This window comes from Gadus chalcogrammus, chromosome 14, assembly GCF_026213295.1.
Source record: "Gadus chalcogrammus isolate NIFS_2021 chromosome 14, NIFS_Gcha_1.0, whole genome shotgun sequence".
NCBI classification, from domain to species: domain Eukaryota; kingdom Metazoa; phylum Chordata; class Actinopteri; order Gadiformes; family Gadidae; genus Gadus; species Gadus chalcogrammus.
In genome coordinates, this window is record NC_079425.1 from 26,386,024 (window position 1) to 26,407,746 (window position 21,723).

The following is a 21,723-nucleotide window of genomic DNA, read 5'->3' on the forward strand; positions in this document are numbered from 1 at the left end:
AAATTATTAATTGCATCCCGTTTAACAATAATGCAATATATTAGCAAAGTTACCTGCAGTAGCCTAAGTAGCAGCCCACCATTGGCAACTACTACTACAATCAGGTGACAAAATGTATTTTTTTGTGATTTTTATGTTATTTTATATGATTTATTTCCAGAAACAATTCCATGGTAACGTCTCTGCCACCAGTCGGTGAGTGTAACTTGTTGACGGTCCCTAAAACAGGTAGCAGCCAGAGAACGTAAATGACGTAGTTGCACAGACATCGATGGCGACAACATGTGTTTGTGATTTTTCGCGATACGGTGTCCTAAACCTTCCTCAACATACTAAGCCCGTAATGTATTGCACTTATGTTGATGAATCCGATTGGGTGGTAAACCGAATATCCGGCGAATATCAAACCGGAGGCTAACTTGCACCTGTTGAGGTGGCATGCTCCGGTAGAGCTGCTCTTTAGCATCGCGCTAACCGGGGCTAACAGAGCCTGTCTCTTCCCGTCCTATTAACTGTACTTATGGGAGAGAGCCCGATTAAATCCGGATATTTTAATAAATTGGGTGCTATAGGTTTTAAACAACATGTCCGAGTTATTTGAATGACAGAAGCTCCGCTAGCTCGATGCTAAAGGGCTAACCGGAGCTAACTGCCTGTCCCCTCCCGTCCCAGATAGCAAGCACACGTTGGCCCAACTGCGGCATTGGTTGGCGACTGGTTGGAAAGGTTGGCGGTGGAATTCCAACGTTGGGCCACCCTCATGCCAACCTCGGCTTCCGCAGCAGCAAGTGTTGGCGTAAAAAATCACGAGTTTTTTGTCGTGATGACAGCCAATCAGCGTTCAACAGCGTGATAACTGAGTGACATGTGTAACGTAACAGCCAATCCGCGTTCAGCCGTCAAACTCAGTGCAGTGCAGTCCGGGTGAACCGCGGAATGGAGGAGAAAGTGATTGTTGCAGTTTGCGACTCCCGGAGCTCGATATATAATAGTATATAATATATTATATACTATATTATAATTGTATATATAATATCACGGCCAACAGCTCTGTCGCCTCCGGATGGCCGTAGAGTGGGGGGCTCTCATAGGGATTGGGCTTCTCGGGGTTTGTTTACCGGCATTGCTATGGTTTCCGGTCTTGTGTGTTCCAACGGTTTATTAGGTAGGCCCATCCAATACATCTCTGTCTAATCAATGCTTCATTTTGTTTATGTCAGTTTAATTTTGTTACAAGTTGAATGCAAATGAGCACTGTTAGAATTCCAAAAGGCACAAGCTCTTACTTGGCTGTTTTCAGTCTGTGTTTTTAGTTGTATGGCACATAATGATGGCATTTGGGCTTAAAAAGCGAAACATATATCTTTTCGTCTAGACCAATTGATTTGAAAATGTACAATTTCCTAATACTAGAAGCACTTCTGATCAGATATTAAAGAGATGTAATGCAAACAAACACATTTATACTTATTTTCTCACCCAATGAGAATCGATAAGAGAATCGATAAGGAATCGGATCGATAAGCAGAATCGGAATCTGAATCGGAATCTTGAAATTCTTATCAATTCCCATCCCTAGCCATCGTTGGCCCAACACCAAGCTTTGGCGTCAAACCACCCTTGGGCCATCGTTGGCCCAACCTCAAGCAGCAGCGAGCGTTGGCGTTTGGTCAGAAAGCCGACGTAAAAAATCAAGAGTTAGAGGATTTTTTTTGTGTGTTTGTATTTTTTTTCATGCTCACTTTCTAAACATTTTAACTCAGCACTGTGGAATTGAACCTTTTTTTTAATCCATGGACTTCCAACGTCAACCCACTATTGTTCCATCGTTGGCCCAACACCAAGCTTTTGGCGTCAAACAACTGACCTCAAGCTTGGCATGAATTATAACCCTCACAGTAGGGTAGGCCTACATGTTTTTCCTTTAGCCTACTTTGAACTCTTTATGCTGGCAAAACAGTTATGAACACCTTTAGGCACACAGTGGTACACTTTCCAACAAGCTCTCAGGCTGCTTACATGTGTGATAGATGGATTGAGGTTGAATTTGAGCTGGCTCAGTTGAATATAGAGCAGGCAATGCTGTATATTGTAACAGAAGCAATGATTGTAAACACAGCCTGAACCAATAGGTACAGCAGTTCCCAGAAAAAAAAGCACATTTGTGTGAAACGTGTGAAAGCCCATTGGGAAACTCCAACTCCCATTGTCATTGTGACACAGCACTCCACAGCACACAAGTGAACACTGCACACAACGAAATTGCATTTATGCCTCTGGGATACAAGTCTGACACCCTAACCGCTTACCCATGACTGCCCGTTTGAGCTGTACCATTGTAGTTTTTTTTTTACTTTTCAGAAATGTTATACATTTTCATCTGAAAAAGATTTTCCCCTTTCCCTTTCATTTAGGCAGACGTGCAAGTTAATGAACATGGAGCAATTGATCTTAAAAGTAAAACCCAATAGGTACAGCGTGCAGCCCCCCCCCCCCCCAAAAAAAAACAGCCATTTCAGCAATAGCATGCTGTATGTTGAGCAGTGAGCACACATGATGCAAGACCCCCCCCCCCCCCCAACACCTTTGTTTTTAATGCCTTCTTTATGTAGGTCTATTGTATGCTACAGTAGAACATAAACCACCATCACAACAGTGTAGCTGAAGTTTGAGGGCTCAAAGCAGTCAGGCTGTTCACTTACCTGCAAAACCAATCTAACGATTTTAATTTAACAGATTGATACATAATTGTCAAAAGAATTATAAACACCTTTGTTGGCCCTCTTCACAATGGGACCCTTTCCCCCAAGCATTAATCTCAGGTGTTTTCGTATGGATTTAAATGGTGAGGTTAATGGCTTATATGGAGAGATTGCATTTGACCTGGTTGGGAACAGTGGAATAAAGAGCAAAGAACCCCATTGAAACACAACGATTGATCGACCCTGCTCACTGCAGGCTAAGATGTTTCATTAGCAAGAAAAAAAGGCAAAACACTGATGTATAAAATAGTACAACGAAAGTTTTAATTGTCATGTGTATGTCAGTGCAAACAACTGATGAAAATGAAATGCAATTTATAAATACAATCTTTGCAATTTGACTGAACAGACAAAATAAATAAATGAGAAACTATGTACAGAAAAGGAGTTTGGGTGTAAGGGAAGGTACCTCCGCAAGCCGGGTTACTGTTCTAATTAAAATCAAAATTTCCTGTTTTGTCTGTGATGCACCGGCAAGGGCATTTCTAAAAAACATAAAAGCACACAATTCCTATTACGACTGCGAAAGGTGCATGCAGGAGGGCCCAGGTCACTTTTCTCCCCTTAGGCTTTAAAAGCGGACAGTCCATTACAACACCTAGATGTAGGCTTGGTGACCCAATTTGTGCTGGACTTTGCACCTGGTGTGCCTAGGAATGATAAGGGAGGTGGGGAGGGAGAGAGGTGGGGAGGGAGAGAGGTGGGGAGGGAGAGAGGTGGCGAGGGAGAGAGGTGGGGAGGGAGAGAGGGAGACCACCTTACAATGACTCATTTAGGTAGATGCGCTTCAAACAGCTGAGCCAGACGAGATCTTTTGTGGAGCTCAACCAGACATATGGTGATACCCTACCTGAGTAAAATCAGACACAGTACACAACATGGAATAAGGAGAGATTAATATCAATACATGCTCATCAACAGTCAAACACAGTCATGGGCGCACATGAGGGCTTGACATTGGCACCTGCCAACCGGCAAAGCACTGGTAAAACTTGGTTGTGGCTAGAAACAATTTCAGTCTCAGTGTTCACTTTGACAGGTAAGTCTTTGGAAAGAAAAGTCACAACAGTTGCTAAAAAGCTAATGTCAAACCCTGGAGCGCACATCATTCTCTCTACCACACACACACACACAGCTTACTATTAAGTGTGCAGCAACAAGCCTTCCTGTGCTCTTCACATGGACTGGACAGCATGGATTCCAACATCAGAGTTTGGATGGAGGATCAGGTAAGTCTGAGAGATGGGAACTGAAAAGTATTGGTAGATGGGGAGGTTAAGGGATTGGGGGAGTAGGGACAGATAAACCGGGGGGGGGGATAAACCACATATTAGGGAAATGAGTACAAGATAGCACTGGTGCTACCCTGATAACACTACTTTATTGCTTTGCTTACAATATTGCTTCATCAGTACAGGACCCCTGATGTAGCATGTTTTCTTTTTAGAGAAACGGGTCCAAACTGATATGATATGCAACAAAAACAGCAATAAGCTTGCGACCATATAACAGCAAAAAATAACCGTCAACAAAGCATATAACAACAAAAAATAACCGTCAGCTGCCTGCCAACAACCACATTTGATGCCGACAACTTCACATCGTCCAGTAAACACGGCATTCAATACCAAAAAAAAAACAAGTAAACCGGTTCACTTAGCCAAGGTAAGGCAGACCCAACCCGTTTGACAAAGTACCGGCTAAATTGCTAGCGCTAGTCGTAATGTTGTCAACAAATTCGCTAACAACTGTAGCTAGCTAGCCGCCAGCCGGGTTACCGTCTAGCCGCTACAAAATAATTCAATTATAGCCTACCTCTTACGACAGCAAAATTACAAAAAATGGCAGAGAGTAAAATAATTTTATCAAAGAGGTAGGCGAAGGCATGTTAAAAGAGGAGCGGATGCTGCGTTGGCAGCGCTTCATGCTAGCGGGCCCACTTACTTTAACCTGGCCGCTGGCGCAGACACACCACCAAGTGTCCCAGCTTACACCGAAATAGAAAAAGACGACGAAAGCGGAGATGGGGATTGGGTAATGGCATCAGAGGAGAGCGCCTCCTCTGGCGAGGATGACTGGGAGTTCAATGATTTGTCGAGCTCTAGCAGTGGCTCAGATTCAGAGGAGGGGGGCAGTTTTCAAAGGGACTTAAGACATGAGCTCAAGGAATGGGCAATCACAACAAATACACCAATTTCCCACATTTCCAGCCTGCTCTCCGTGCTTCGCAAGCACTTCTCAGATTCCAAACTGCCAAAAGACGGCCGCAATCTCCTGTCAACCCCTACTTATGCGGAGATAGTACCAAAAGCTGGGGGGAACATGCACTATTTTGGTGTGGCAAAAGGGATCTTGGGCCGAATGCAAGAACAGGACTTAGCTAAAAACCAAACACTAAAACTACAAATAAATGTGGATGGCCTGCCCCTTTTTAAAAGCAGCAGCCAGCAATTTTGGCCAATTCTTGCACTAATTGAAGAGGACCCCATTAGATCCCCATTTCTAATTGGTTTATATTGTGGATACTCCAAGCCAACGATGCAAGCGAGTACCTCTCTGACTTTGTGGCAGAGATGGGGAAGCTTGCATCTGATGGCTTGGAGTATCAGTCAAAAAAAATTAAAATCGAAATTTCCTGTTTTGTCTGTGATGCACCGGCAAGGGCATTTCTAAAAAACATAAAAGCACACAATTCCTATTACGGCTGCGAAAGGTGCATGCAAGAGGGCTCATGGGCAAACCGACGCCTAAATTACTCCGAAACAGATGCGGTTCTCAGAACCGATGACAGTTTTGCCACATAAGTCAACCAGGAACATCACAAAGAGGGCGACAGTCCATTACAACACCTAGATGTAGGCTTGGTGACCCAATTTGTGCTGGACTTTATGCACCTGGTGTGCCTAGGAGTGATGAGAAAGTTGATCTGGCTGTGGCAGAGAGGGCCCCTTCCAACCCGCATTGGGAGTCAATCCATCTGCATTATTTCGGAGAACTTAATCAAATTGGGCAAGAGGCTGCCAAAGGAGTTTGGACGCAAGGGAAGGTCCCTCCGTGAGGTTGATCGGTGGAAGGCCACTGAATTTAGGACTTTTTTACTATACACTGGCCCCATTGCATTAAAAAAAAACCTACCAAAACACATGTATCAACATTTTCTTTTACTCCACGTAGCAATAACAATTTTATGTTCCCCCCGTCTCCACCACCGTTATTGTGACTATGCGGAAAATCTCCTGGTAGTGTTCGTTCAGAATTTTCACGCCATCTATGGGGACTTTCTGGTGTATAACGTCCACAGCTTGATCCACCTGGCAAGTGATGTTAGAAAATATGGCCCACTACCCCAAATTTCAGCCTTTCCCTTCGAAAATTTCTTGTATAAATTAAAGAAACTAATTAGAAAGCCAAACCAGACATTACAACAAATTGTTAAACGATTAACGGAAAAATCAAGCATCAACCCAGTCTGTCCATCTTCCCATAACCAAAGTTCACCCTCAACAACACAGTACGCCACTGATAGATTTACCCTGTCCACAAAGGATGGGAACAACACAGTTTCGTGTGGTGGTGCCACTTTTAAAATAGAGGCAATTAGCAGGACACTTGGTGGTATGTCTTTTGTGGCGAGGCAATATTTAGACCAACGTCCATTTTTCAACCACCCTGTTGATTCAACTGCACTGGGGACAGCTGTGGTTGGGAACCTGGCAGAAGAGACCACGTCAATTGCCGTTAAAGATGTTGACTTTAAGATGGTCACGTTAGAATACAAGAACAAACTTGTGGCAGTTCCACTCAACCACAACTAAATTAATTTAAAAATGATTCATATTTCAATCAATTAAATCGGTTATCTAAATTCAATGTGTTCAACTTTTTCAAAATGTATTTTCTGTTTAGATGTATGCGGTAGTTCATTTTACCGAGTCAAACGAGGTGGAGGTTGTGCCTTGCTCGTGGCTAAGTTTGGACGGCAAGGTGTCTTTTTGGCCACCGTATAAAGACACCAAGCGGACGAAAGTTGCAGTCATCCAAAGCGCTATGCCAGATGAGACCTGGGGAGAGTTTTTTGTGGAGGTGGTGAAAACCTTTGGTGAGACAGACAAAAGTAGGATGTACCACTTTTCTCCCCTTAGGCTTTAAAAGCTTTACTCACTTCATTGTTGTCTTCAACAGCCAATTATGATGCAGCGTGTATGAACCTGAAAAAAGCCCAAACCAGGAGCACCCTGACATCAGATGATGAAGGGGGTAAAAGAAGGAGAATGTAAGCACTGTGCAGTAATCTATACTATGAAAACCATCAGCTACACAAAACAATGCATGCTTATTGAGTGATTTCTTTTCTAATGCAGCCCTTCCTCAAAGCTGAAAGAAACTGTGCCTGCAGATGAGGGGGAGAAGCATACAAGGTCTGATTACAGATCAGAATCAGAAAGGATTTAATTGCCAAGAAGGATTTTACACCAACCAGGAATTTGGCTTGGTGATCAGGGTGCATACATTAAGACAATAACAATGAAGAAGAGATATAGATATATATATATATATATATAACACCATATAAACAAGCAGGAACATAAGCAATCAATTAAAAAAGGAACAAATAGAATAAATAAATTAAAAACTAAAGTAAAGATACAAGAATTTAAGAATTTAAGATACAATAATATAAGAATTTACATATTGGTGATGGGTATGAGTGCCAGAGTCAGTGTCAGTCAGTGGGGGTGGTGGTCCTGGGACTTGTTAAGGAACCCAACTGAAGAGGGGAAGAAACTGTTCAAGTGGCGGGACGTTTTGGTCCTGATGGACCGCAGCCTCCTGCCAGAGGGGAGAGTTCCAAATAAACTGTGACCAGTATGGGAGGGGTCGGCCATAATCTTGCGTGCCCGCCTCAGAGTCCTGGAGCTGTGCAGGTCCTGGAGGGTTGGAAGGTTGAAGCCAATCACCTTCTCCGCAGAGCGTATGATACGCTGCAGTCTGCTCTTGTCCTTAGCCGTAGCAGCAGTGTACCAGACAGTGATGGATGAGGTGAGGATGGACTCAATGATTGCAGTGTAGAAGTGCACCATCATAGTCTTTGGCAGGTTGAATTTCTTCAGCTGGCGCAGGAAGAACATCCTCTGTTGGCCTTTTTTGGTGAGGGACCTGATGTTGAGCTCCCATTTTAGGTCCTGGGTGATGATGGTGCCCAGGAAGGGGCAGGACTCCTTGCATCTAGAAAGCTCCACACTGGGGAGCCACACAGGATGATGGGGGTGGATGGGGCTGGGTTCTTCCTGTAATCCACAATAATCTCCACTGTTTTTAAAGGGTTAAGCTCCAGGTTGTTCTGGCTGCACCAGGTCACCAGATGGTCAATCTCCCACCTGTAGGCGGACTCATCCCCGCCAGAGATGAGCCCAATGAGCGTGGTGTCGTCGAACTTCAGGAGCTTGACAGACTGGTGACTGGAGGTGCAGCTGTTTGTGTACAGGGAGAAGAGCAGAGGGGAAAGAACACAGCGTTGGGGGGATCCGGTGCTGATGGTCTGGGATTCCGATAAATGTTTCCCCAGCTTCACACGCTGCTTCCTGTCAGACAGAAAGTCTGTGATCCACCTGCAGGTGGAATCGGGCACGTGGAGCTGGGAGAGCCTGACCTGAAGCAGAGCTGGGAGGATCGTATTAAAGGCAGAGCTGAAGTCCAGAAACAGGATTCTGGCATATGTTCCTGGGGAGTCCAGATGCTGGAGGGTGTAGTGCAGAGCCATGTTTACTGCATCGTCTACAGACCTGTTGGCTCTGTAGGCGAACTGCAGGGGGTCCAGGAGTGGGACGGTTATGGCTTTCAGGTGGGGCAGCACAAGGCGCTCAAATGGCTTCATGACCACAGAGGTCAGGGCGATGGGTCTGTAGTCATTGAGTCCTGTGGTCCTTGGTTTTTTGGGGACGGGGATGATGGTGGAGGCTTTGAAGCAGGCTGGCACGTGACAGGTCTCCAGCGAGGAGTTGAAGATGTCCGTGAACACTGGAGACAGCTGGTCGGCGCAGTGCTTCAGGGTGGATGGAGAGACAGAGTCTGGGCCGGCTGCTTTGCGGGGGTTCTGACTCTTAAAGAGCCTGTGGACGTCCCACTCCTGCAGGCAGAGAGACGTCACTGTGGTGGGGGAGGTGGGGGACACAGAGGGTTGAAGGTGTGGAGGTTCTGTAGAGCTGGTGGTGGGGGAGTCAGTGGGATGAGGCTGGGAGAAGGTGTCGTGGGGGATGGTGTCAGGCCTGTTCCTTTGCCTATCAAAGCGACAGTAGAACACATTTAGCTAATTTGCAAGGCGCAGGTTGTTGATGTAGCGAGGGGGGGTTGGTTTGTAGTTGGTGATCTGCTTGAGCCCCTTCCAAACAGATCTAGAGTCTTTGGCTGCGAACTGATGTTGGAGCTTCTCAGAGTACTGACGTTTAGCTTCACGCAACGCCTTGCTAAACGCATACTTTAACTCTATAAACCTTTCTCTGTCCCCACTCCTAAACGCCTCCTCCTTCTGCAGCCGTAGGTTCCTGAGTTTGGCTGTGAACCAGGGTTTGTCGTTGTTATAACTCACCCTGGTTCGTGATGGAATACAACAGTCTTCACAGAAGCTGATGTATGACGTCACAGCCTCTGTGTACTCGTCCAGACAGTTGGTGGCAGACCTGAACACATCCCAGTCGGTGCAGTCAAAACACGCCTGAAGGTTCTCCACCGCTTCACTGGACCACTGCTTGGATATCCTCACAACAGGTTTACAGAGCTTGAGTTTCTGCCTGTATGTGGGGATCAGGTGGACCATGACGTGGTCAGAGAGGCCCAGTGCAGCGCGTGGGACGGCGTGATATGCACTGCTTATTGTGGTGTAGCAGTGATCCAGAATATTCTCCTCTCTGGTCGGGCATTTAATAAACTGTTTATATTTGGGGAGTTCGTGGCTGAGGTTGCCTTTGTTAAAGTCCCCAAGAACAATAACTAAGGAGTCCGGGTTTGTCTGTTCCACACTCAGGATCTGGTCGGCTAACAGGCACTGTGCCTCCTGCACGTTTACCTGCGGTGGGATGTAAACACCGACCAGAATGAATGAAGCAAACTCACGGGGGGAGTAGAAGGGTTTGCAGTTTATGATAAAAGTTTCCAGATGAGGAGAACAGTGCTAATAATGCATGATGCATGATGGCCATGCATTATCACTCACATGAAGACATTTTGTGATTGGCGAGTTTGCGGTCTTACAAAACTGTTGTTGTTCATACTCTTGTACTGTTCCAATGTATAGGGCTAAGAAAAAAGAAAAAAAGGAGTCCTCCACAAGCCCCTGCTTTCCCCACCTGCTTTTAGATCATCACAGCAGGACATACATAAAGGTATAACACATCATTCCAAATCTGAATTCTGCTATTCTACTCACTATCTTTTTTGAATGCCTCGAATCTGGGAAATTTGAATGTAATGAACTTCAATACACTGACTACTCTGATTATAAATATACATCTTCTTGCCTACAGTTGCTGCCCACACATCAGCTGCTCTTGAACAGGCCTCTGCCCAGATCTCTGGCAACATTCAAAGTCAATTCGGTACACAAACATCTGGCCTTACACAGCAATACTGAAAATCTGTTTAAACTTAAGTCTGTTAATTTTAGCAAAGGGTCTTACTCTTGACATGACAGTCATGATGTTTTTCTGTCCTGTAGAACGGGATCATGCACTCCTGCCTGCTGTGGAGGAGTTGAAGGCCTTGGTGAGGCAGAACAACCTCCTCCTCCAGGCCCTTACTAGGCAAAAAACTACATCAGCAGCAGCAGCAGACACTCTCTGAGGAATTTAAGTTCCCAATGAACTGCGAGGAAGACCTTCAAAGGGTGGAGGATCTTCTGAGGGAGAAATCCCAGGAAAAGGCCCTGGTATAGTCATGACTTCTATAATACTGATATATTTCAATTCTTTGCTACAATGCATTACCAAAGATCAAAGTGCATGAAAGTCCTTGTGCACAACCTTTCAGCTTTCCAGGTGCAGGTGTTAGGCAGGAAAACGTGATCAAATATGAAAAGTTCATTAAACACCGCACACTGGATACTGTTCTTTTTTCTCTTTATTTTAGGAGCGAACAACGCGTTTCGCCCAATGCGTTTTCAGGTTCGAACCTGAAGACGCATTGGGCGAAACGCCTTTGAGAAAAAATAACAGTATCCAGTGTGCGGTGTTTAATGAACTTTTCGCATTACCAAAGATGTTCATTTTGAACGGTATGCTGACTATAAGCCATAATAAGTTATTCTAAAACATTACTTTCCATTCTTACCTGCAGGCAGCACACCTTAGTGCGCTTGGGGGCTGCAATCCTGGTGACGCGGTTCGAAGAATCCTTCGCCACATCCTCACCAACCACTTTGCGCTGAAATTCAACTGGCTTGGCAGAGGAGGGAAGAAGCTGGCTTTTGCCTCCTACAAGGTGTGCAATGCAGTAAGAGGTATGTAAACAAATCACTCATTGAGCTATGAATTATGAAATGGATTCATTTATTTTGAATAACCATGGAGTGTACTGCATGCATCTTGTCATTAAACACTTGTAATGCACTTTGTACCATTGTATTATTGGCCAGGACATGAAAAACGGATTACTAATCTCAAAGGATCTTTCCTCCTCAATAAATCAATGTTAAATAAACTAAATAAATACACTTTCTCTGTTTAGGTGCATCGGCTAGCCAGAACATTTCGGCCAGCGACTGCGAGGCAGTTATTAAAAACTGGCTGAAGTGCAGCGGTGACCGGAGTGGAGGAAGAAAGAGGAGAGAAAGCAGAGTGCATGAAGGTATGCATGAACAGCAAACAATCAAATACTGGAAATGAGACTTACATAGCTTTCTCTTGAAGCGTTTGAGGGCCAAGAGGGATGTGCTGAACCTTTTACAGTTGGAGCTTTACCTAACATGGAATTTAAAAGTTATTCTTCAAGGTGTTTGATTTTCTGTTGAACCAGACCCTGAAATCCACCATCCTAGTGCACCTTTAAGTAATTTACTAGTAAATAAATCCAGATAGACTATTTACAACACCATGGAGAATCAAATTACTCTAACAGAGTCAAAAATCGGTGTCAATTCTGAATGTGGCCAGTTTCAACTTTACAGCTCTTAATAGGTTACACAATAAGTACATTTAACTCTGAGAATGTTACTGACCAAAGAGTACAATTAACACTATTTTGAGTGGGGTGTGAGCATGTGGCATGTGAGAACAAAGAGAGGAGGTGAAACTACTTATGTATGTGAAAGTTTTAGAGGTGGACTTCAGCGTGTGGTTCAATCAAGTGCCCCTGACTGCAGCCCGCAGATCGAGGAGGAGCTAAATGTGGGCGGGGTTAAACGTTTAACCCCGCCCACATTTAAGGAAAATTCCGCGCAGCATCATGGACTCAGACGGAAATACGTTCTCCCGCTTTCTGCAGAAAGCGGGAGAACGTATTTCCGTCTGAGTCCATGATACTGCGCGCTTTTCTGCCTAGAGGTAAGTTGCCGCTCTCTGTTCGTGTACATTATACACGAACAGTAAGTCATCGTGCTGTGTGCTGTGCTGTATTGATGTTTGAGAATGTGCTGCCGGATCTCCGCCACCAGATGGCGCCCGAGAGGGTAAAACCATGGGTTAAACGTTTAGACCCACCCAGATTTAGCTCCTCTTCGATCTGCGGGCTGAAGTCAGGGGCACTTGAGTTCTGCAGAAAGCGGGAGAACGTATTTCCGTCTGAGTCCATGATGCTGCGCGGAATTTTCCTTAAATGTGGGCGGGGTTAAACGTTTAACCCCGCCCACATTTAGCTCCTCCTCGATCTGCGGGCTGCAGTCAGGGGTTACTCGGTTCAATAGGCAATTGTAGTAGAGTATCATTTTGGAGTCAATGGTGGGTACATGTACTGACTTGTATTTCTTTAACATTTGCCCTCTAATATAAGCCCATATAGCCATATTCCTTGCATCTAGAAAGCATGTTTTCCCGCTATCGCCAAAAGCATGGTTGCAAAATAGCATAACTAGGCTACTGTACGACGTCGGTCTCAGGGATGTTATCAGTGGCGGCGCCAGAAATAATTTGTTGCAGTTGCTTAACAGTTGCTGTATGAATTCAAGAGGTTGCTGGTCAAAAAAAAAAACCTTGATCAAAACACCTGAATTTGGCAGAGACACGGCCGGGAAGACATTTTCGGCACGGGTTGGGGTGGTTGCGGTCCCGTACGAGGCAAGTTTACAGTACAGTAACAACACAGACTAATCGCACCACTGTGATTGAGTGTGATCGTATCATTTGACAGTTCAACGTGCGCTATCTTTCTCCCTCTCCCTCACACACGCACAGACATAAAGACGTAAAGACATAGAACAATATATAGGAAGATCTTTAAGAAGGCCAACATGAAAATAGCCCAGCGGCATGTACACATTCACTGCTAGTCCAGGTGGCACTGCGGCCACACGATAACAAACAACATAGTTCAATCAACAGCCCGTCAGCAGTCCCCCAACTACAAGGTTAGCTGTCCTGTCAATAGTGGTGAATTGCACATCTCAGACCCACCGTCGCCACGGTACATTCCAAAGCATTCACATTAGTTGCGCGATACGTCTCAAATGTAGGCCTATGTGGAACATTAATACAATAGTTGCTATTATTGTTGATACTATTATACTTCATAATACTTCTATTAAGGGCGGATCATACCAGGCTACGATAAACCCATCCTTTGGCATGAGCCAAACCTATAATCTAGTTCTACTTCAAAACAAAATCACATGGGCCCCAAGTCAATATGCTGCGACGGGCAAACTTAATAACCAAACGGCCTACCTTAAATCGATGTCTTGATCACAGGACTTCTTGCAATATTCCACTTTAATCCATACGGTTTAACACACCAACATTGCTAGCAAGCATGTGATAACATTGTATTGCTAATTCAGAACTGTGTAGGCTACAATATTTTCTTCCGTTTCTTGACCTCAGCATAACCCCCCTCCGAACAACTGCCAAGTCCAACACAAGTCTGGCTATTAACGAGCCCATCCTCAGCCTCGCCATCGCGAGTCGTGTTTGAACTTGATTTCTTTCGAAATAGTAAAAACTTGTCCATATTTTTTAAGCGCCAACGAGCCGGCAACGAACATCTCTGACTGATAATCTCGCCGCGAGATGTCCGCAAATTTGAAATGTTATTTATTTTTCGTAAGACTATGCTATTAATGAAATTATTGTTTCATGTACATTAAATAATAATTAATTAATATTGTACATATTGCTTGGGATAGTTTGTGTTAATTGTGTGTATGTGTTTTTTTTTAATCCGTTCATGTCACTTACAGAGTGTGCGCATGCCCAACGCTCGGGAACTGGGCACGGTGAGGGGGAGGGGAGGAGAGGAGAGTCCCAGGCTGACTCGTGTTCATTTGAACGACAGTCCAGTCACGGCCCTGAAATGTTGACGCTACTCACTGATTATGCACTTAATCTGGTGATTCATATGACAGGAATGGTCGGTATGGTGACGGGTACCGCATTCGGCCATAGGTTTAGTTGAACTTATTTAATACCATTTTACGGAAAATGGCATTATTTCAAATATGTTGTTTGAGTTTGACAAAAAATCAGGGGTTGCTCTGGGGTTTCTGAGTAATTGCTTGGAGTTGCTATAGCAACGGCAAGCAACCGTTTGGCGCCGCCCCTGGATGTTATTTTCCCCTCAAACTTGCCTTCTTTGCTCAACACTATTTCTTTAATTTTAGAACAATGATGATGAGCGAATTTGAACGAATTTAGTAAGGAAGTGGGAAAGTCTCCCACTAACTCTTGGCAAACAGCTAACTAGCACTAGAGATTAAAAAAGCTAGTTAGCACATCAATCAGTAGCCACGTGTTGAGAGAAAATGCTGCTAAAACTATCACAGGGCTTCATCATTGATATTGAACAGAATAATATTCAAGTCAATGGCATTAATACAAAAAGCTTGATTTAGAAAGCAAGAAAGCCAAACATTACCCATGTCACCAAATTGTACGCTTAACGATGATCTTCTACATTCCAGGTCCCCAGCAGTTCAGTCTTCCTCCTCCGAGTCCTTCCCCGGTCATCCTGGATCATGATACAACTAGCAGCGACAGTGACGACGACTGCAGCAGCCTGGAGTGACCCGCCTTCCGCCTGCACACCGACTCGGATTTTAATTCATTTTTAATTAATTTATTCTTCATCTTCTTCTTCTTCTTATTATTATTATTATTATTATTATTATTATTATTATTATTATTATTATCATTACAACAAGTATTTAATAAATGTTAACACTTTCCGGTTTAATTCCATGATGTTTGAAGGGTTTTTGAACTCAAAACTCTTGTTGCTAGGTTTAATTAAAAGGAAATTCAAATTATTTGGTAAAGGCAAATTAATACAATTTGGCTACCTTAATTATAAGTTGGCAATTGGCTATAAGCCAACGGTGGCCATCGGGGGATAATGCACGTTGGTCAAACGGTGGCCCTACGGCCGAAATGACGCGGTTACGTCGCTATGCCAACGGTGTGCCAACGTTAGGCCAGCGGCCAAAATGTCGTAGGGCCAGCGTTGGCTCACACCGTCAGGCCCGCGATATGCACCGTTGGCTCACAACGTTTTGCCAACGTAGGGCCAACGTATGCTTGCTATCTGGGGTCCTATTAACTGTATTTATGGCTATGCCTTTTTCTCTTTTCAATATGACCAAACACAATGGCTAGAGGACCAGCATCCTTTCTTAACTGATAAACAAAATAATCCTTGACTTCTACATGTTCTAGAAATGTTCATTAATTGACAGTCCTAATGTTTATTTTCTTGTCTTCTGATTCTTGAAGGGGAGATTTGGAGGTACCTGGTCAGGTCTTGGTCAGCCTTCAAATCCCAGATGTGGAGACTGCAGGGATACCTCACAGAGAAGACACTAAAGAGTCATCTCTCATTCATCGAGTGGACTCATTGGTTTGCGAATGACCACGAAGATGCTCCCATAGGCAGATTGCTGCATGGCATTCACCACAATTCAAATTGTAGAGGTTGAAGCAGTCTTCCTTGTGGTCACTTGCCATAACACTGTCATGTGTTTTATGAAAACACCATCAGTAACATTTAAATTGAGTTGATGTGGACGGCTCTTTTGTTTGTCCGATTTCTTCAGTGTTCAGTGCCTGTTTGTGAGATATGCATTGTTTGAAAGATAAGCCTTTGATTTTGTTTAATTTTAATATGTCTTTCATCAACAGTGGTTTGGGGTTTTATAACAACAATTAAAGTGCTTAACTGCTGGTGAACGATGTTGCAGAACATATATGGTTTGTGTTGATTGCATGGAAAAGGGAATAACCAGTTACAACTTGTATGGTAAGAGCCTGGTAATACCATGGAAACAAACGAGGCTTCCTTTTACAGTACAGTTCCAGCTTAATTACTGGGTAAATTGTCGTGTTTTACTTGGTAACGTTGCAGAACGTACATGGTACAAGTTTGTGTTGACTGCATGGAAAAGGGAATAATGTATTACAAATTATATGGTAAGAACCTGGTAATACCATGGAAACAAACGAGGCTTCCTTTTACAGTACAGTTTCAGCTTAATTACTGGGTAAATTGTCGTGTTTTACTTGGTAACGTCGCAGAACGTACATGGTACAAGTTTGTGTTGACTGCATGGAAAAGGGAATAATGTATTACAAATTATATGGTAAGAACCTGGTAATACCATGGAAACAAACGAGGCTTCCTTTTACAGTACAGTTTCAGCTTAATTACTGGGTAAATTGTCGTGTTTTACTTGGTAACGTCGCAGAACGTACATGGTACAAGTTTGTGTTGACTGCATGGAAAAGGGAATAATGTATTACAAATGATATGGTAAGAACCTGGTAATACCATGGAAACAAACAAGGCTTCCTTTTACAGTACACTTTCAGCTTACTTACTGGGTAAATTGTCGTGTTTTACTTGGTAACGTCGCAGAACGTACATGGTACAAGTTTGTGTTGACTGCATGGAAAAGGGAATAATCTATTACAAATTATATGGTAAGAACCTGGTAATACCATGGAAACAAACGAGGCTTCTTTTTACAATACAGTTTCAGCTTACTTACTGGGTAAATTGTCGTGTTGTAGTTGGTAACGTCGCAGAACGTACATGGTACAAGTTTGTGTTGACTGCATGGACAATGGAATGTATCTATTATAAATGATATGGTAAGAACCTGGTAATACCATGGAAACAAACGACTTTGTACCCAGCATTTAAGAAGATGTACCATGACACTAGAGGAAAACTTCCTGCAGAGGTTGTTACCAGGTAAGTAATTCCATAGTGGTAAACTGAATAAACCCTTTCTAAATGGGTGTAGCTATGAATAATAACTAAGAAGAAGTATTTTATTGGAAAGTACTATGCTAATATCTAGATACATCATTAAATTTGGGCTGTTACCAACATAAACCTTGGATAATAGGTGTTTCTAAGAATTGGTTGCCTAATTTCCTAGGAAGTACACAATATCGGAGTTATTACCAACCTAAAACAGTTACAACTACACGCTACTTAGTTGAGTTGATGGGTAATAGTGGAGGTTTTACTTGGTACATCAGCTGTAATTCCTCTGTATTTACCTTCTTATTACCAGTGGTAATTACACAGTAATACACTATAATTTACTGGATAATTCCTCTGTATTTACCTTCTTATTACGAGTGGTAATTACCCAGTAATACACTATGATTTACCATGTATTTACCGGGTAACTACCTCTGTATTTACCTTCTTATTACCAGTGGTAATTACCCAGTAATACACTACGATTTACCATGTATTTACCGGGTAACTACCTCTGTATTTACCTTCTTATTACCAGTGGTAATTACCCAGTAATACACTATAATTTACCATGTATGTACCGGGTAAATACCTAGTAATTAGGGGACTGTAAAAGGAAGGGTTACCGACAAATCTTTATCGGGAAGCAAATCAATAGCTGCTCAGTATTGATTAAGGCCTCCAATTTCGACAGCTAATTACTACCATTAAACATGTTCGAATATGCTCATGTGTGGCACCGTTGCAATCGCCGGGAAGCGTAGATGTTGAAGGACACCTTGTTCGTCCTCTTACGCCACCGGAAAGATATTTACATGCTTCTGATTGACTAATGAATTGATTCAGCTATTCCCCCAGAAGTCTGGGGTCAAAAGGTCAAAAGGAGACGGCACCACGCCGGAGTGGATCCAGATCTCGGGCAACAGCGCAGGGTTGCCAGGTCCTGCAAAAAACGTGCCCCCCACATACCGTTCAAAATCCACCCAAAATGTCCTGGAAGCATCCCAAAAAAAAATGATATTATTGGCCATTTTGGCCAACGTTTTGAAAGTAATAATATTTGAGGGAATATTTTTTTGTTGTTGTTTTAGCAGCGAAATGCACCGTGTGCGTGTGTGTGTGTGTGTGTGTGTGTGTGTGTGTGTGTGTGTGTGTGTGTGTGTGTGTGTGTCTGTGTCTGTGTGTCTGTGCGTGCGTGTGTGTGCTTGTGTGTGCTTGTGTGTGTGTGTGTCTGTGCATGTGCGTGCGTGTGTGTGTGTGTATAACACGCTATTTTATGTTGAAATGCGACGTAATCCAGTGTTCACGAAACGTACACTGTCAACGTAGGTATGCTTTTGGCGACTGGGTTGGCTCTCAGATATACGTGTTTCTAACAAGATGATATCATTAAAAGTTACATAAAGTAACAGTTTAATAACACAAACGCAGGAAGCACGTGAGCTGCTAGTTTAGCGAAAGCAACCTGACGTCGTTGAAACATGACAGCGAGCCGATCAAATCCTAATAACTATAAAACTAAAGATCAGACACAATCACTGACTGAAGATTATGCAATTAAAAAGTATATTTCTCGCTAGAAATGTTATTAGAAACACGTTTAACGGTGAATCGGTCCTAAAATATTGCAATTCCCATTCAGATAATAAAGATTAATAAAGATCATACATATTCACTGACTGAAGATTATGTAAGGAAAATGTACATTTCTCTCATTTCCCATTCAGATAATAAAGATTAATATAAGCGACGCCGTGTTCCGGAGCCGCGGGGGATTCTGGGAATTGGGGTTCTCAGTTGGCAAATGTGGCTTTTGTTAACTTGTTGTGTTGTTAGGATTAAGTGGGGTTAATGGGTTCGGGATGTTATGTGGTTGTGTGTTGTTCTATTAACATTGTTCGTGTGTTCATTATTGTCGACACCGTCACCGAGAGTGACGTGACCATCGTTTCGCGCAGCTGTTCCGTGTTGGAGTCTCGTTCAATAAAAACCAACTCTCGTTGTCGAGCGTTCAATAAAAACCAACTCTCGTTGTCGAGCGTGCCCCCCCCCTACAAACGTGTCTCCCCCCCCCCTCAACAAACGTGTCTCCCCCCCCCCCCCCCCCCCCCTCCCCGGTCAACAACAGTCTCCCCCCCCCCCCCTAAACAATCGTGTCCACAATTTGCCGCGAAAGCCGTGAAACCCAAACCCCGAAACCCGCCTCCACAGCGGCACACGTGGATACTGTAGGTATAACACGCTATTTTTTACGTTGAAATGCTACGTATCCAGTGTTCATGGAAACGTACACCGCTGACGTTTCTTCTTGGCGACTGGGTTGGCGCATCTCTGTCGGCGTCAAGGAGCGGGAAGCATAGGCGATGGGGCTTCCATCCTGTAGACATGCCGCCTCAAGGCCATACTGGGAAGCATCACAGGTTAGCGTCACTGGCTTTTTCACGTCGTCGTATCTCAGCGTTGGTGAGCTGATAAAAGACCTCTTTAGCGTGTCGAAAGCATTCTGGTGTTGTTCATACCAGCACCAATCGCAGTCCTTGTGCGTCAGCTGATTCAAGGGAGCAGAGACCTCACTGATGTTCGGGATGAAACGGGCCATGTAATTGATGATGCCGAGCAAGCGCCGTCAACGCTGCGACATTGTTTGGTGCTGGCATTTCCGCAATTGCTCTTGTTTTGGACGGGTCAGGCTTGAGCCCGTCGCTTGTGAATATGTGGCGGATGTAGCTGATCTCCCTCTGCCTGAATTTGCCCTTAAGTCTCAGGTTAACTTCCCGTGCTCGATCGAGGATCTTCTTCAGGTTCTCATCATGTTCTTCTTCGCCATTTCCCCCGACAATGATGTCATTTACTAATACTGCACACGGGTAGCCAGCAAAGATCTGCTCCATCGTGTGTTGAAACACTTCGCTGGTGGAGCTGATGCCAAATGGCATTCTCAGGAACGTGAACCTCCCAAATGGTGTACTGAATGTCGTCAACTTGGAGGAGTCCTTGTGCAGGGGAATCTGCCAGGATGAGCTCTTAGTGTCTAATGTAGAAAACACTGTGGAGTGGGGCATTTGCGCAGCTATGTCCTCCACAGTGCGCATGGGGTAATGAGGGCGTTTGAGCACTTTGTTTAAGTCTCGTGGGTCGATGCAGAGTCTTATTTCATCAGAGTTCTTCTTGTGGGTCGCCACCATGACTGAGACCCATTCACTTGGTTCCGAAACTTGAGTTATGACGCTTAAGCTTATCATCCTGTCCAGTTCTGCCTTGACCTTTTCACGCATTGCGAATGGTAAGCGACGTGCCGGCCTGACCACCGGTTGTGCCTCAGGGTCAAGTGTCATTTTGTAGGTAATAGGGAGCGTGCCCACATCATCTATGAAGAGGTCAGCATAGTCCTTGAACACCTTGTGTGAAAAACGAGGCTCTTCCTTCAAACGAAGTTGGTGTACTTCCCTACTTAAATTGACTAGGCCCATGCGAACGCTGTCTCGCATGCCAAGCAGTGGCTGCACATCTCGCTCCACTACCTGGAAGCCTAAGTCATATGGCTGACATGCTGACAGGCAGGATAGATATACTGAGCCGGCTGAAGGGATATCATCTCCTCCATATGCGACAAGCCTCGTCCTCCTTGAGGTGTCCTATCTCTCTTTGTGTCTCACTTGTGTCAAGGCGTCGCTTGACAGCACATTACATTTCGCCCCAGTATCTACTTTGAGTTCCAAGGGCTTTCCATTGACATAGACTGTGCAGAAAATGTCCTCTTTTTCTTCCCCTGTGTCAACCACGTCAGTGGCTATGGAAAGTCCATCCACATAGTATGACTCGTCACTGCTGCTTGAGCCTTGGGCAGTATCAACCACATTGACTGCTCTCCCTTGCCTGTACTTGTGGGAGCTCTGTGTTGATCTGCAACATTGTTTGAAATGGTTCCACTTGTTGCACTTGTGGCACTGCTGGCCAAATGCAGGGCACTTTCTCTTGTCTGGGTCATATTTATTTCCACAGTTGCGGCAGGTGACGTTTGGCTGTGAGCTTTCACTTTCAATGTATGTCTTTTGTTTAAATGGGCGTTGCTGTGACTGCTTTGTCTTGAAACGTACAGTGTCCACATTCGTCGTGTTTTGTTTTGGTGCAGCAAGAGTCTTGGTGCGCTGTTCTGTTATTTCTTGAATTTGACAAATTTCAATTGCTTTTATTAGAGTTAGCTCGCTGTTGCAGAGTAAGATCTTCCTTACACTGTCATTGTGTACGCCTGTGACAAGTCTGTCCTTAACCAGCTCGTCTTGTAGATTTCCAAATCTGCATGTCTATTCCTTAAATCACTCACATAGGATTCCACAGTCTCACCTTGTCTTTGGTTCCTGGTGAAGAACATGTGTCTTTCCATAGTGACGTTGGTTTGCGGGTTGCAAAGCTCGCAGAATTTTTTATTCAGGCACTCGGGGTCCTCTCTCGATTCGGCAGGAGTAGTCTCCACTCCGTCATCATCCACAACAGCGGGAGCATATACAAAATAATGTTCGCGTTCTATGGCTTCTGAGCCCGCCAGGTTCAGCAGGAT

General features: G+C 44.2%; 1 long non-coding RNA gene across 1 annotated transcript; it reads right to left on the reverse strand.

The window, feature by feature from the left end:
- Nucleotides 1-3,957: 3,957 nt before the first annotated feature.
- On the reverse strand, nt 3,958-15,014 carry LOC130403413 (uncharacterized). The gene is made up of 6 exons (XR_008904100.1): nt 14,817-15,014; nt 11,646-11,713; nt 11,085-11,227; nt 6,925-6,997; nt 6,692-6,823; nt 3,958-4,011 (listed from the first exon to the last, which is right to left on the reverse strand). It is a non-coding gene; the product is annotated as an uncharacterized LOC130403413 (long non-coding RNA).
- Between the last annotated feature and the right edge of the window lie 6,709 nt (nt 15,015-21,723).